The sequence below is a fragment of the Corylus avellana genome, chromosome ca3, assembly GCF_901000735.1.
Source record: "Corylus avellana chromosome ca3, CavTom2PMs-1.0".
NCBI classification, from domain to species: Eukaryota; Viridiplantae; Streptophyta; class Magnoliopsida; order Fagales; family Betulaceae; genus Corylus; species Corylus avellana.
In genome coordinates, this window is record NC_081543.1 from 1133256 (window position 1) to 1146402 (window position 13147).

The following is a 13147-nucleotide window of genomic DNA, read 5'->3' on the forward strand; positions in this document are numbered from 1 at the left end:
AAAAAAAAAGAAGCCCTAGGCATGATGATTACATGTGATGAGAAAAAAAGTACGTACTGATGCTTGGAACCCTGCATCTCCGTACAACTAGCTAGTTCTTTATATACGTACTATCAGCATTTGGTTTTTGGTAGAATTGAAACTCAATTTAATTACTAATTTGGTATTATGTTTTTGCCCCTTTTTATTTGTTTATTTATTTTTCTAATCAAATGCGGATGTTTTTGCCCCATTGATTGAGATATGTTGTAAACTAAGTGTTCGTGACATATATACCTGAGTGGTTCTGTGACGTTAGACTTGATTTATCAAGTAATGTCGGGCTCAGCAATATATTTCTTGTCTTTCTTGGATTGCTTTTGGAGAAAAAGAGACTTTTTTTCACCGACTTGAAGACTTTTTTCTCACCGACCTCACTCCCTTAAATATGATTTAATTATTTTGTCCACAAAACTTCCAATTGGTGTTTAAAAGCTAATAGACACGTATCACGGTTGGCTTCATTGATTTGTTGATTGAGATGTACGGACGTGATTAGAGCCGCAACTATTGACCCAATTAAGGTTAATTTGCCACGCGTCATTCAAACGATTGATCTACTCATCTGGCTGCTTGCTATACTCATCTTGTATTTAATGAACAATTTTATAATATATAATCAGAGGCATCTTTATGCTACTCATTCATGGTTGCAGTGCAAAATGTTCCCTATCTTCAAGCATTGAAATTTTTAAGATCTTTCTTTTCTACTTTGATATGGACAAAGAATCTTCTTCTTCCATCAATATTATTTTCATTACAAATATTTAAAGTTTATGTTTCTAACGGTCCATATAATATTAATATTGACGTACGTTTTTTAAAAAAATTTAAATAATGTAGCATTATATAAACCGTCAATTACAATATATAACTTTAAATCCAATTTCATTTTGTAGTCTCCATGTATCCCAAACTCAATCATTATTGGAGAGGATGGTTAGGTTTTGGTGAGGCGTAAGGAGAAGGATTCTTGGATAGCATGGATGAATTGGAAGAAAATAGGCATGGCAAAAGAATGGGATGGATTGGGGTTTAGGGACCTTGAAATGGTCAGTCTTGCTCTCCTAGCTAAGCAAGGGTGGAAGTTACTACGAAGACCCAATTCTTTGGCGGCAACCATTATAAAGGAAAAATACTATCCGCAAGGAACTTTTTTGGAAGCCAATTTAGGCCAAAGACCCTCGTATGTGTGGAGAAGTCTCAGGACCGCTAAGCCTCATTTAAAGGAGGGCCTAGGATGGAGAGTGGGGGATGACCTCTCAATCCGTATTGGGGAGGATAGGTGGATCCCAAAGACCTTGATTCACGAAATTCAATCCCCAGTCAGAGTGCTTAACAGAGAGGCGAGGGTGAGTGAGCTTATAGATTTTGATACAAACTGGTGGAACACAGAGCTGGTACACAATGTCTTTAATGCTGATGAAGCAAAGGAAATTTGTGGCATGATTGTATGTCCAAGGAGCAGAGCTGACAAAATGGTATGGGCGGGCACAAAGGATGGGGAGTTTACGGTTTACAGTGCTTACCATATGGCCAATGAGGGAAGTATAAGGGATGAAGGAAGCTGCTCAAATACACAACAACTGCGAATGCTTTGGAAAGGAATATGGAGCATTAAAGGGGCAAGAGTGGTGAAGACGTTCATGTGGCAAGCCTGCAAAGACATCCTGCCGACGAAGGAAAGACTCTTCAAGAAACACATCACCCCAGATCCTCTATGCCCCATATGCAGGCAGGAAACAGAAACATTGGGGCACATTCTGTGGAGCTGCCAATTAGCAAAAGACGTATGGATTGAGTGCTCCCCTCAAATCCATAAGTGCACCAGTGACGAGGTGGAGTTCATTCTAGTGGTTGAGAAGTTACTGGCAAGGCTGGACGAAGATCAAATGCATCTTGTGGCTACAGTTGCGACACAGATATGGTTGAGGAGGAATGCAGTGATTTCAGGGGTGACTTTCTTGACCCGTCCCCCTTAATGCGCATGGCAAAAGCCCAAGTGGACGCCTGTTCGGAAGATGAACAATGCCAAAGCAGAAGGGAAGTGGCACCCAAAGGACCTGTCAATGTTGGCTGGCTGAAACCTCCTTGGGGGACAGTGAAAGTCATTTGGGACGCTACAGTGGATAGTTGGCGGGACAAGATGGGGATAGGGGTTATCATTCGAGATCATGCAGGAGAAACAGTTGCCATGATGTGTGCCAACAAGGGATATGTTACAGACCCTACACTGGCGGAAGCTCTAAGTGTGTGGCAAGCAGCAGATCTTGTAAGGCAACTGGATATGCATAGAGTCACTCTTGATGGGGACGCTCTATCAATTGTCCAAGCCATGCAAAAGGAAGGAGAATGCTGGAGTGCTTTCGGCCAGGTGGTAAATGACGCGAAAGAGATGATGAATAGATGTCAGAGTTGGGGAGTGCAACATGTCAATAGATCTGCCAACGAAAGTGCCCACCGCTTAGCAAAGATAGCGCTCATGATGGATGAGAACAGACTCTGGAGAGGACATTTCCCTTCTTGTATCCAGGATTATGTTTGTACAAAACCTTAAGTTTTCTTTTGAATGAATGATGAGTACCAATTAAAAAAAAAAAAAAAAAATCTATAATGATGTTCTTAGGCTCTTAGCGCTGGGCGCAATAAGAGATTTGGCCCAAGGCCAAAATGAAGGGAGAGGAGATTGACGGTCAGGATTTTGCGATTTGGGCCGGATCTCTTTTTGTAGTGGGCTTTGGGTTCATTACTATTATCGGCTTATCGCTGTTTTCTGTTGCCATTGTGTTGTTGTTTGGGGGTTCTCCTTCCATGTATTGTTTGTGTCGTTTTTCTTTATTTAATATTTTATCTTTGCCTAGGAGAAAAATATAATATTTTTTTAGATAATTCTATAATCTACCATCTCTGAAAGATCTTTAATTTTCTTTAATTTATTAATATTTAAATTATATACTAAGATAAAAAAAATATTATTTATTTCTTAAAAATTATAAAAATAACATTTTATAAACAACCCTAACTTATCTGGGATTGAGGTCCCCACAAAGGTATTGTAAGGGCCGCTAATTTTTAAAATTGTGACCACTTCTTGAAAATGAACGGTCATAATTTTGACATGTCATCCATTTTGATAAAAAATAATAATAATAGAAAATGATTCTTTAGGCCATTCATGCACTCAAAGATGTGGCTGCACCATTATTAAAAAGTCTTAAGGGGAGTCAATATCTCCTAGAGTCTTGAGGGGTGCTCGATTGCCACTTACCTAGGGAGGGGCAACCTTAAAGAGTAGGAGATTGATCAACTTTCGGTGAGGGGATGCTGCCCTTGGAATATGATCGAGGGGCAGTCTGCCACCCCTCATCCTCTATATATATATTATTGCCTTTTTCTTTTTCTTTTTTTTTTTAAAAAAAATAAAATAAAAGTTGTGCGTAAAAGTATAATTTTACAACAAACTGAGTCATCTGCCTTACTATATACTAATCGGTCATTGGTTGCGGCATGAATCTAACGATTTATATCAAACAACCAACCAAAATGATCATTTTGAACATGTAACGTAGTGTTGGGCTAGAGATTTAAAAAGATCAAGAAGATACTTTGAATCTTTGATACTTTAGGGACTAGATTGCAAAAATTACAAACTTCAGAGCCAATAAGTAATTTTTTCTTTCATATTTTACTTCTTTGTTAGTAATTTATTTATTTCCTTTCGACCTAGCTAACAAAATTTTTATCCCAACGTACAATTCTAACTCGTATATTGAAATATCCATTGAGAAATCAGATCAAAAAGATATATATAGAACGTACATTAGGGCACACCATATATAGGGGAGTCCCCCAACAAACCCGCACACTCAGAGCTAGAGGGAGAACAAGACAACAATAATTAATTGAAGCAACAAACAAGCCATGCAAGGCCAAGAACACAAACGGAAAACTGACAACCTGAAAATACAGCAACACATTACAGTTGCAAAAATATTAAAACATTGGAAAATAAACCAAACCATTAGGGTCTGGTCTTTGTCAAATCTAAACTAAGCTTGCCAAAATTAGCTCATCATCAATCATGAAGAAATTAACTTGCCCTTGTTCCACTGTTGCACGTGTACTTATAAAATTTGATATTCTGTCCTTCCTTTCACGAACAAATCGTCTCCACCCTCCCATGAGAATTGAGATGTCATCTTTCACCAGTGGTGTTTTTCAAATCCATCTTCCAGGAAGTCATAGAAGAGAAGTTGGGTTGGAGTCGATCCGTTGATGGGGACAGACTTTGGAAACATCCGACGGCGGTAAATAGAATTTTTTTCTAAATCATTCCGTGATAACTCCTTCTCGATTGAACAGCAGTTCACTCTGAAAATTGCTATGCACGTAGAATATTCCATAGATGCATCTCCTGGTATTGCAGCCATAATTTGGTCGACCGATCGATCTCACTTCCTTCCCAACCTCCAATTATTATATCGGAGGATAAAGAACGAAGTGAACTTAACGAATTTTTCATCTTTGTACCAAATAAGAAGTCAAACAACAAATCGAAAAGTGAACTTCAAAAATTAAGAAAACTGCAAAGAATGAGACCGTAAATTAATGTTTTAATTTAGTACTAGGAATCTTTTGTTGTAATAGAAATGTCATGAACGAAAAAAATTAATTCATTCTTTAAAGGAATCAATTATAAATTTAAACAAAAATTGAATGTTGCAAAAAGTCAAACTTAACAATTTAAATTATATATCAAGATGAACAAAATTTTCCTTTAAATTGGGTCGGATGAAGTTCCTTCAACTTAATCTATAGAACTTACATGTGTCTAAAATGCTTACAATGTTTACATGCATTCTAACACAGTCGAGAGGAAAACTTTGTCCTATCAAAATATCCATGATCAAAAAATCAAATTATATAAAACATTAAAGAAAAATAGAAAAAATCTTACTGATAAACAGAAAGTAGGGGTGCAAAGGCGGGCGGTTTCTAACCGCTAACCGTTATAACCGCTTAACCGCTAACCGCCTAACCGTTATAACCGCCTAGCGGTTAGCGGTTATTGGGTTTACTAACCGTAACCGCTAACCGTTTTTTTATAATTATAATTATAAAAATATTTATACATATAACATAATCACTTGATCATTAAATCACAATTTTTTTAAAAAATAATTAAATCACAATTTGAGTATTAATATATTATCACTATAATTTATATGATTATATCACATGATCAATTGATCATTAAATCATTTGATTATATAATAATAAATTATACATATATAATATGACATAACTCATAAGTATACCAATTCATACTAATACAACAATTAAATATCTAGAGACTTATTTCCAATGTATGTTATAAACTTATAAGTCTATATATGTTATAAGTCTATATAAGTCTATATATGCATATGAATAATATAAATGTATAATATCAATACTTAATCATATGATTCAATGAAAATTCAAATATTTTATTCAAGACTTCAAGTGAATCATATTATTAATGTACAATGATGATATGATTCGTATAATATCAAATTAAGTAATTGACATTGGATTAAACAATGACCAATGTGTTACTTATAAACACAATTTAAGTATTAATGTATTATCATTATAATTTTAGTAATTTATATATTATCACTATAATTGATATGATTATATCACATGATGACTTGATCATTAAATCATATGATTATATAACAATAAATAATACATATATAATATGACATAACTCATAAGTCATAAGTCTACAAGTTAATCATATGATTCATGTACAATGATAATCACAATTGATTCAATTGAATTAAACAATATATTACTTATAACTACAAATCTACAATTTAATTAAAGCATTATTAGATACTTTAGGAATTTAGGATTTAGGAGTTTGAACATTACCATTTACCATTAGATATTAAGTTCAATTCAAAGAAAAAAGATTATAAGTAAATATGATAAGAATTTAAATAATTAATCATATGAATCATATCATATAATTTAATGAGACTATATGATTATATAATATCAAATTAAGTAATTGACATTAGATTCAACAATGTGTTACTTATAATCACAATTGAAGTATTAATGTATTTTTTGAACATTTTTTAGAAAAAGAAATTTAACAATTTTTTTTTTAAAAAAAAAAATTAACCATTTTTTGAACAATTTTGAATTTTTTGAACCATTTGTAACAATTTTTTAAAAATTGTTACAAATTAACCATTGATGAAGTTTTAATGTTTTATTTGTATCATTTAATGTTTTATTTGAACTTATTTTATATACTTTGTGTTGAACTTTTTTTATATATTTTTTTATATGTTGTGACAGTTGTCTGAATTCTGAACTTTTTTTTGTATGTTGTGTTGAATTTTTTTTTTTTTTTTAAAAAAAAAAGTTAACCGGTTATGATTTAATATTTAAGGAAATTTTTTTAAAGTACAAGTAAATGTAAATTTTGGGTCAAATATTTTTGATTTTTCAATATGGGCTCTTTTTATAGCAATTGGGCCCAAGAAGATATTAAAAATACAAGAAAAAAAATGAGGGTAAAAAAAAGCCCAAAAAAAAACCCAATTTAAAAAAACCAGTTAGCGGGTGGTTATCTATTTCGTTAACCGCTAACCGCTAACCGCTAGGCGGTTAGCGGTTGCGGTTAGTGAAATCTACTAACTGCTAAGATGGTTACGGTTAACGGTTATTGCCACTAACCGCTAACCATAACCGCTTTTGCACCCCTAACAGAAAGCTTCTTTAGACGTACAATTTCCACCAACTTGTACGTCTAAAGAAGACAAGACACGTGAGGTTGTTGTGAATATGTTTTCATTGCTTAATAATTTAAAGTGTGTACAATATAAACAGCCATTACAAAATAAAATGTATGAAATATTTAAAATAATGTTTGAAATATAAATGCAAATTCAAAAAATATGATCTACAACAATAATATTTAAACCAACACAAATCTTCACTATGTTCGTTGGTTGAATGTTGATGATAGTGTTGCAGATCGATGAGATGAGTCTGGAGAGTTGTTCTTCAATATTGTCAAAAACAAATGAGCATGTGAAGTCCAAACAATCAAATTTATATTTAATTGGCACATTGAATTTTCTGGTGGCTTCAGACTGTGGAAGAGAAGACTATTGTTGGCATTCTCTGCTTTACTGTGTTCATTGAAGTGACTTATTAAAAAAGAAAAAGTCGGTGGATGTGACACTTGCCATTCTACTTTGTTTTTTTTTTAAAAAAAAAGACATAAGAAAGAAAAAATAAAAGTTATTTAAGGTTGGTTTGGCTTTGGACAGTTATTATTTGGTGGACATGAACTGTACAAAAATTAATTGATTAATGTAAGAAAAAAATATTTTGTAGTGATTTTATTCAGTAAATAATAATAAAAAAAAAAGACATAAGAAAGAAAAAATAAAAGTTATTTAAGGTTGGTTTGGCTTTGGACAGTTATTGTTTGGTGGACATGAACTGTACAAAAATTAATTGATTAATGTAAGAAAAAAATATTTTGTAGTGATTTTATTCAGTAAATAATAATAAAAAATAATAAATGTGATGTAAAGAGTAAAAATGTTTGAAGTTAAATTTTTTGGATGAAAATAATAAGAGGCTCTTGCCAAACCGTGCCTTTTCTCATATTTCTTTATGCTCATCTTCTAAAAATTATTTATCAGATAATTTAGATTTGTAGGACCTACACGTGAAGATGTCTTTACGTGTAAGTCCAACATGCAATTTTTTTTTTGTTATTTAAAAAATGAGAATGAAAAAAAGACAAAAGAATAATATATATATATATATATATATATATATATATATATTTGTTTTTAAAGGTTATGGTATCTGTCTTTATGTAAATTGTACCATCAGGTGTGGTTGTGGTACCATGCTCATCATTAGTAAACCAACCAACAAAAAAGTTCGTTGGCAAAAGTTAATAAAAAAAAGTACGAAGTCCATACCACAAATAGAAACAAGCAACGAGTCAAAGTTTACACACATGTAATGGTACATTGCATCGTGTCCCTTGCAATGGATCTCGTGGGTTGGTCCGAATTAAGCTTGTTTTTTAAAAGTCGAAAAGGACCAAAACATATGGGTCCCATGTTAAAATAACACTATCTATTATCTAGTCCATCACTCTATGTAGATTTAATAACACATCTTATTAATTACTTTCCAAAAAAAAAAAATGGTGTTGAAGATTATGTGTACGTCATTTAATAATTGAAGATTAAATATGTTCTAAAATTCATTACTCTATTGCTTTAAACAATTTTGACTTCTAATGGCCTACCACACTCTAATTGACACTGAATATAGTTAATGCTTAAGTGATAATGGCACTCTTTGCATTAAATTATAGCTAGAAATTTAAGTGATAGCACTTTTTGTAACTGTTCTTGGACCTCTGGATTGACACTTAGCCAGTCAGAATTTTTTTTTTTTCAACTTCATCACCTCATCTTGCTCCAAAGATTCTAACACAGAAAAGTACCTTGAAATTGATATATACTTGACTTATGATATTGTCCGAGGATCTTCCTTAGAAGTCACTGTAATGATATGTTTTTCTGTTTGTTTTTTTTCTTTTTTACACAAACAAAAAAATTGTGTTGCTCAAAAAAAAAAAAAAGTCCACAAAATTTGTTGCGCGCAGCTGCTTCAAGTCCATCGCATCTATGCTATTAGAAAGGCAATGATCATGTTTTGTAATGATTATGGCTTTGATGAGGTGAAGTGGCGGCTGGCCAATGGAGTAAGGAGGAGAGTTTCACATCTTTTGTAATTTAAATATCAAAATTAAAATATAACTATTTCAATTTTGTGACACGATGAAAGCAAATTCTACTAGACTTATTAGCACTAGAAAAATAAAAGACAAGAAGTAAATTCACTCATGTTTGGGTGTTTGTCAAATCTACTCCAAAATGCTCAACACTTGTAGTTTACTTGTTTTATATAAATTCAACTTTGAATGTTTTTTTCGCAGGTTGTCCTCGTTGATTCTTGTATTTATAAATGATGACTTCGTTAACTTTATAATTAGCAAGCAATTCCCTCCACTGTCCCTTCAAATAATCTTTGCCAAGAACAAATTCCTTTTTTCCGCCTTTATATTCCAACGTAATGTTCTCATCTTTTGTATAGCCAAAAAAAGTGGTAGCAGTATCTTTTGGTATTGACACTTTACATGATCCCTCTTTTATAGGCTGTCGCAACTTAATAACAATATTGCTTCCTCCGGATGTTCCAGCCTGACCTTGAGAACTCATATTTGAGCTTAATTAACTGCTCTTCTTCTTCTGATCGTCTCTAACGTTTAGTGTTTTGCACTCTAATCTTTAGTCGAATGTTTTGCATACCCTTAATGAAAAACATTAGCTCTATTTATAGAGTTCAAGGTCCACTTACCCCAACTAATCATTTGGCTTTCTTTAGATTTCGTGGGGTCATTTGAATCTTCTAAAGTCAAAAGAATGTATTGGCCACCACAGTATCGTTTTACTGTACATCAAAAAGACAAAAACAAGAAAAAGAGTAATTGCGTTTAATGGTTGTCACTTTTGTTACCTTTAATGGGGTCTAATTGGTAAGTGTACGTGTCAATACCTTTTAACTCAAGTCAAAAATATTTATGTTAAGAAAAAAAGGTCACAAATATTTTTAGATGACCTTTTTTCTTTTTTTCTTTTTTTTGGCTGAATATTTTCAGCGACTTTTAAGCTGACAATTGTGATTTGTGCATAATATATATATAGTTCCGATCTTATTTTCTTTTAGTTCACTTGCCCTTCACACTTTTGTTTGCCTTTTGTCTAAATCAAGTGTCTCATTCGTCAAAATAAGGATGCAGATAGTTAGGTAATGATTGTTTGAATCTTTTTTGACACAAACAAGCAAAAGTCCGTTGCATCTGTTGCTGCCCTTGCATCTAACTTATATGTACAACTGTTGTGTTAAGTCATAACTTTCCAAATGGATGAGACAGTTGTTGTTATCCTTTGATTTATTGGGTAATGATTGTTTGAATCTTTTTTTGACACAAACAAGCAAAAGTCCGTTGCATCTGTTGCTGCCCTTGTAGCTAACTTACATGTACAACTGTTGCGTTAAGTCATAACTTTCCAAATGTATGAGACAGTTGTCGTTATCCTTTTATTTATTGTTGATCCATTGAGAAGAGGTAACTTCTGGTGGACGCTCATCAATCTTTATTTTATTTTATTTATTTTTAATGTTAGATGAGTATCGGCGTCCACTTCTGATGGATACTATTGCTCTTCAATTCTCTCTCTCTCTCTCTCTCTTTTTTTTTTTGTGTTTAACGTTAGAGGAGTATCAATGTCCACCAAAATTGCTCTTCAATTTTTATTTTTAATGTTAGACAAGTATCAGCGTCCACCAAAGTGAACACTAATGAACTAGCATTAGCATCCACTTCTAGTGGACACTATTGCTCTTCAATTTTTTTTAATGTTAGATGAGAATCAGCGTCCACCAAAGTAGACACTAGTGAACTAGTATCTTCGTTCACTTTCATTTTTTTTTTTTTTTTGAATGTTAGATGAGTATCAGCATCCACTGAAGTGGACGCTGATGAACTAGTATCAACGTCCACTTCTGGCGGACCCTATTGCTCTTCACCTTTTATTTTTATTTTTAATCTTAGATGAGTATCAACGTCCACCAAAGTGGACGCTGATGAACTAGTATCAGCGTCCACATCTGGTGGACGCTATTGCTCTTCAATATTTATTTATTTTTATTATGTTAGATGAGTATCAGCGTCCACCAAAGTGGACTGTGATGACCTAGCATCAAGGTGGATGCGATTGCTCTTCAATTTTTATTTATTTATTTTAGTCATCAACCTCCACTTTCGGGTGGACGCTATTATTCTTCAATTTTTCATTTTTTTTTATTTTTATTTTTATTATGTTAGATGAGTGTTAGCGTCCACTTTTAGTGGACGCTTATATGAGATGTCAACAGCGTCCACTCTAGTTGTGATTTTGTATTTCCTACCAGTACATTAGCTTCGACATATTAGCGTGCACTGTACAATGGACACTAATACTAAGCATTATGGTCGACTATTAGCGTCCACTCTAATGAACACCTATCTGCGTCCATTTTTTAAAAAAAATGGATGCAGATAAGGTGCTCATTAGCGCACACTTTGCAGTGGACGCTAATGAGCATCTATCTGCATCCACTTAAAAAAAAAAAAAGATATAGATAAGGTGCTCATTAGCGTCCACTTTTGCAGTGGACGCTAATACGGTCCCCTAATGATTCAATTTCTTGTAGTGATTCTTGTATAAATTAACTTTATATCTAATATTTTTTAAGATAATTATATAATCTACCATCTCTGAAAGATCTTTAATTTATTAATATCTAATTAAATTATATACTAAGATTAACAAAAAAAAAAAAAGTTTATTTATTTCTTAAAAATTATAAAAACAACCCTTATCTTATTTGGGATTGAGGTCCCCTTGCAATACATATGAATTGCAAAGGTATTGTAAGGGCCACTAATTTTTAAAATTGTGACCGTTTATTTAAAATAAATGGTCATAATTAATTTTGACATGTCATCCATTTTGAAAGAAAGAAAAAAAATGATTCTTTAGGTCATTCATGCTCCCAAAGATGGTGGCCAGCGCTGCAGCATTATTAAAAAGTCTTAAGGGTGTCCGACAACTGCTAAAGTCTTGAGTGGTGGTCGATTGTCACTTACGTAGAGAGGGGCAACCTTAAAGAGTAGGAGATTGATCGACTTTCTGTGAGGGGATGCTACCCTTGGAATATGATGGAGGGGCAGTGTGCCACCCCTCATCCTCTATATATATATTATTGTTTTTGGTTTTTTTCTTTCAAAAAAGAAAAGTTGTGTGTAAAAGTGTAATTTTACAATAAACTGAGTCATCAGCCTTACTATATACTAATTGGTAATTGGTTGTGACATGAATCTAACGATTTATATCAAACAACCAACCAAAATGATCATTTTGAACATGTAACATAGTTTTGGGCTAGAGATTTAAAAAGATCAAGAAGATAATTTGATACTTTAGGGACTAGATTGCAAAAACTGCAGACTTCAGAGCCTAAATAAGTAATTTTTTCTTTCAAATTTCACTTCTTTGTTAGTAATTTATTTGCTGCCTTTCGACCTAGCTAACAAAATTTTTATCTCAACGCACAATTCTAACTCGTATATTGAAATATTCATTGAGAAATCAGATCAAAAAGATATAGAACGTACATTAGGGCACACCATATATAGGGGAGTCCCCCAACAAACCCTCACACTCAGAGCCAGAGGGAGAACAAGATAACGATAATTAATTAAAGCAACGAACAAGCCATGCAAGGCCAAGAACACAAACGGAAAACTGACAACCTGAAAATACAGCAACACATTACAGTTGCAAAAATATTAAAACATTGGAAAATAAACCAAACCATTAGGGTCTGGTCTTTGTCAAATCTAAACTAAGCTTGCCAAAATTAGCTCATCATCAATCATGAAGAAATTAACTTGCCCTTGTTCCACTGTTGCACGTGTACTTATAAAATTTGATATTCTGTCCTTCCTTTCACGAACAAATCGTCTCCACCCTCCCATGAGAATCGAGATGTCATCTTTCACCAGTGGTGTTTTTCAAATCCATCTTCCAGGAAGTCATAGAAGAGAAGTTGGGTTGGAGTCGATCCGTTGATGGGGACAGACTTTGGAAACATCCGACGGCGGTAAATAGAATTTTTTCTAAGTCATTCCGTGACAACTCCTTCTCGACTGAACAGCAGTTCACTCTGAAAATTGCTACGCACGTATAATATTCCATAGATGCATCTCCTGGTATTGCAGCCATAATTTGGTCGACCGATCGATCTCACTTCCTTCCCAACCTCTAATTATCGTATCAGAGGATAAATAACGAAGTGAACTTAACAAATTTTTCATCTTTATACCAAAAAAGAAGTCAAACAACAAATCGAGAAGTGAACTTCAAAAATTGAGAAAACTGCAAAGCAAGACCGTAAATTAATG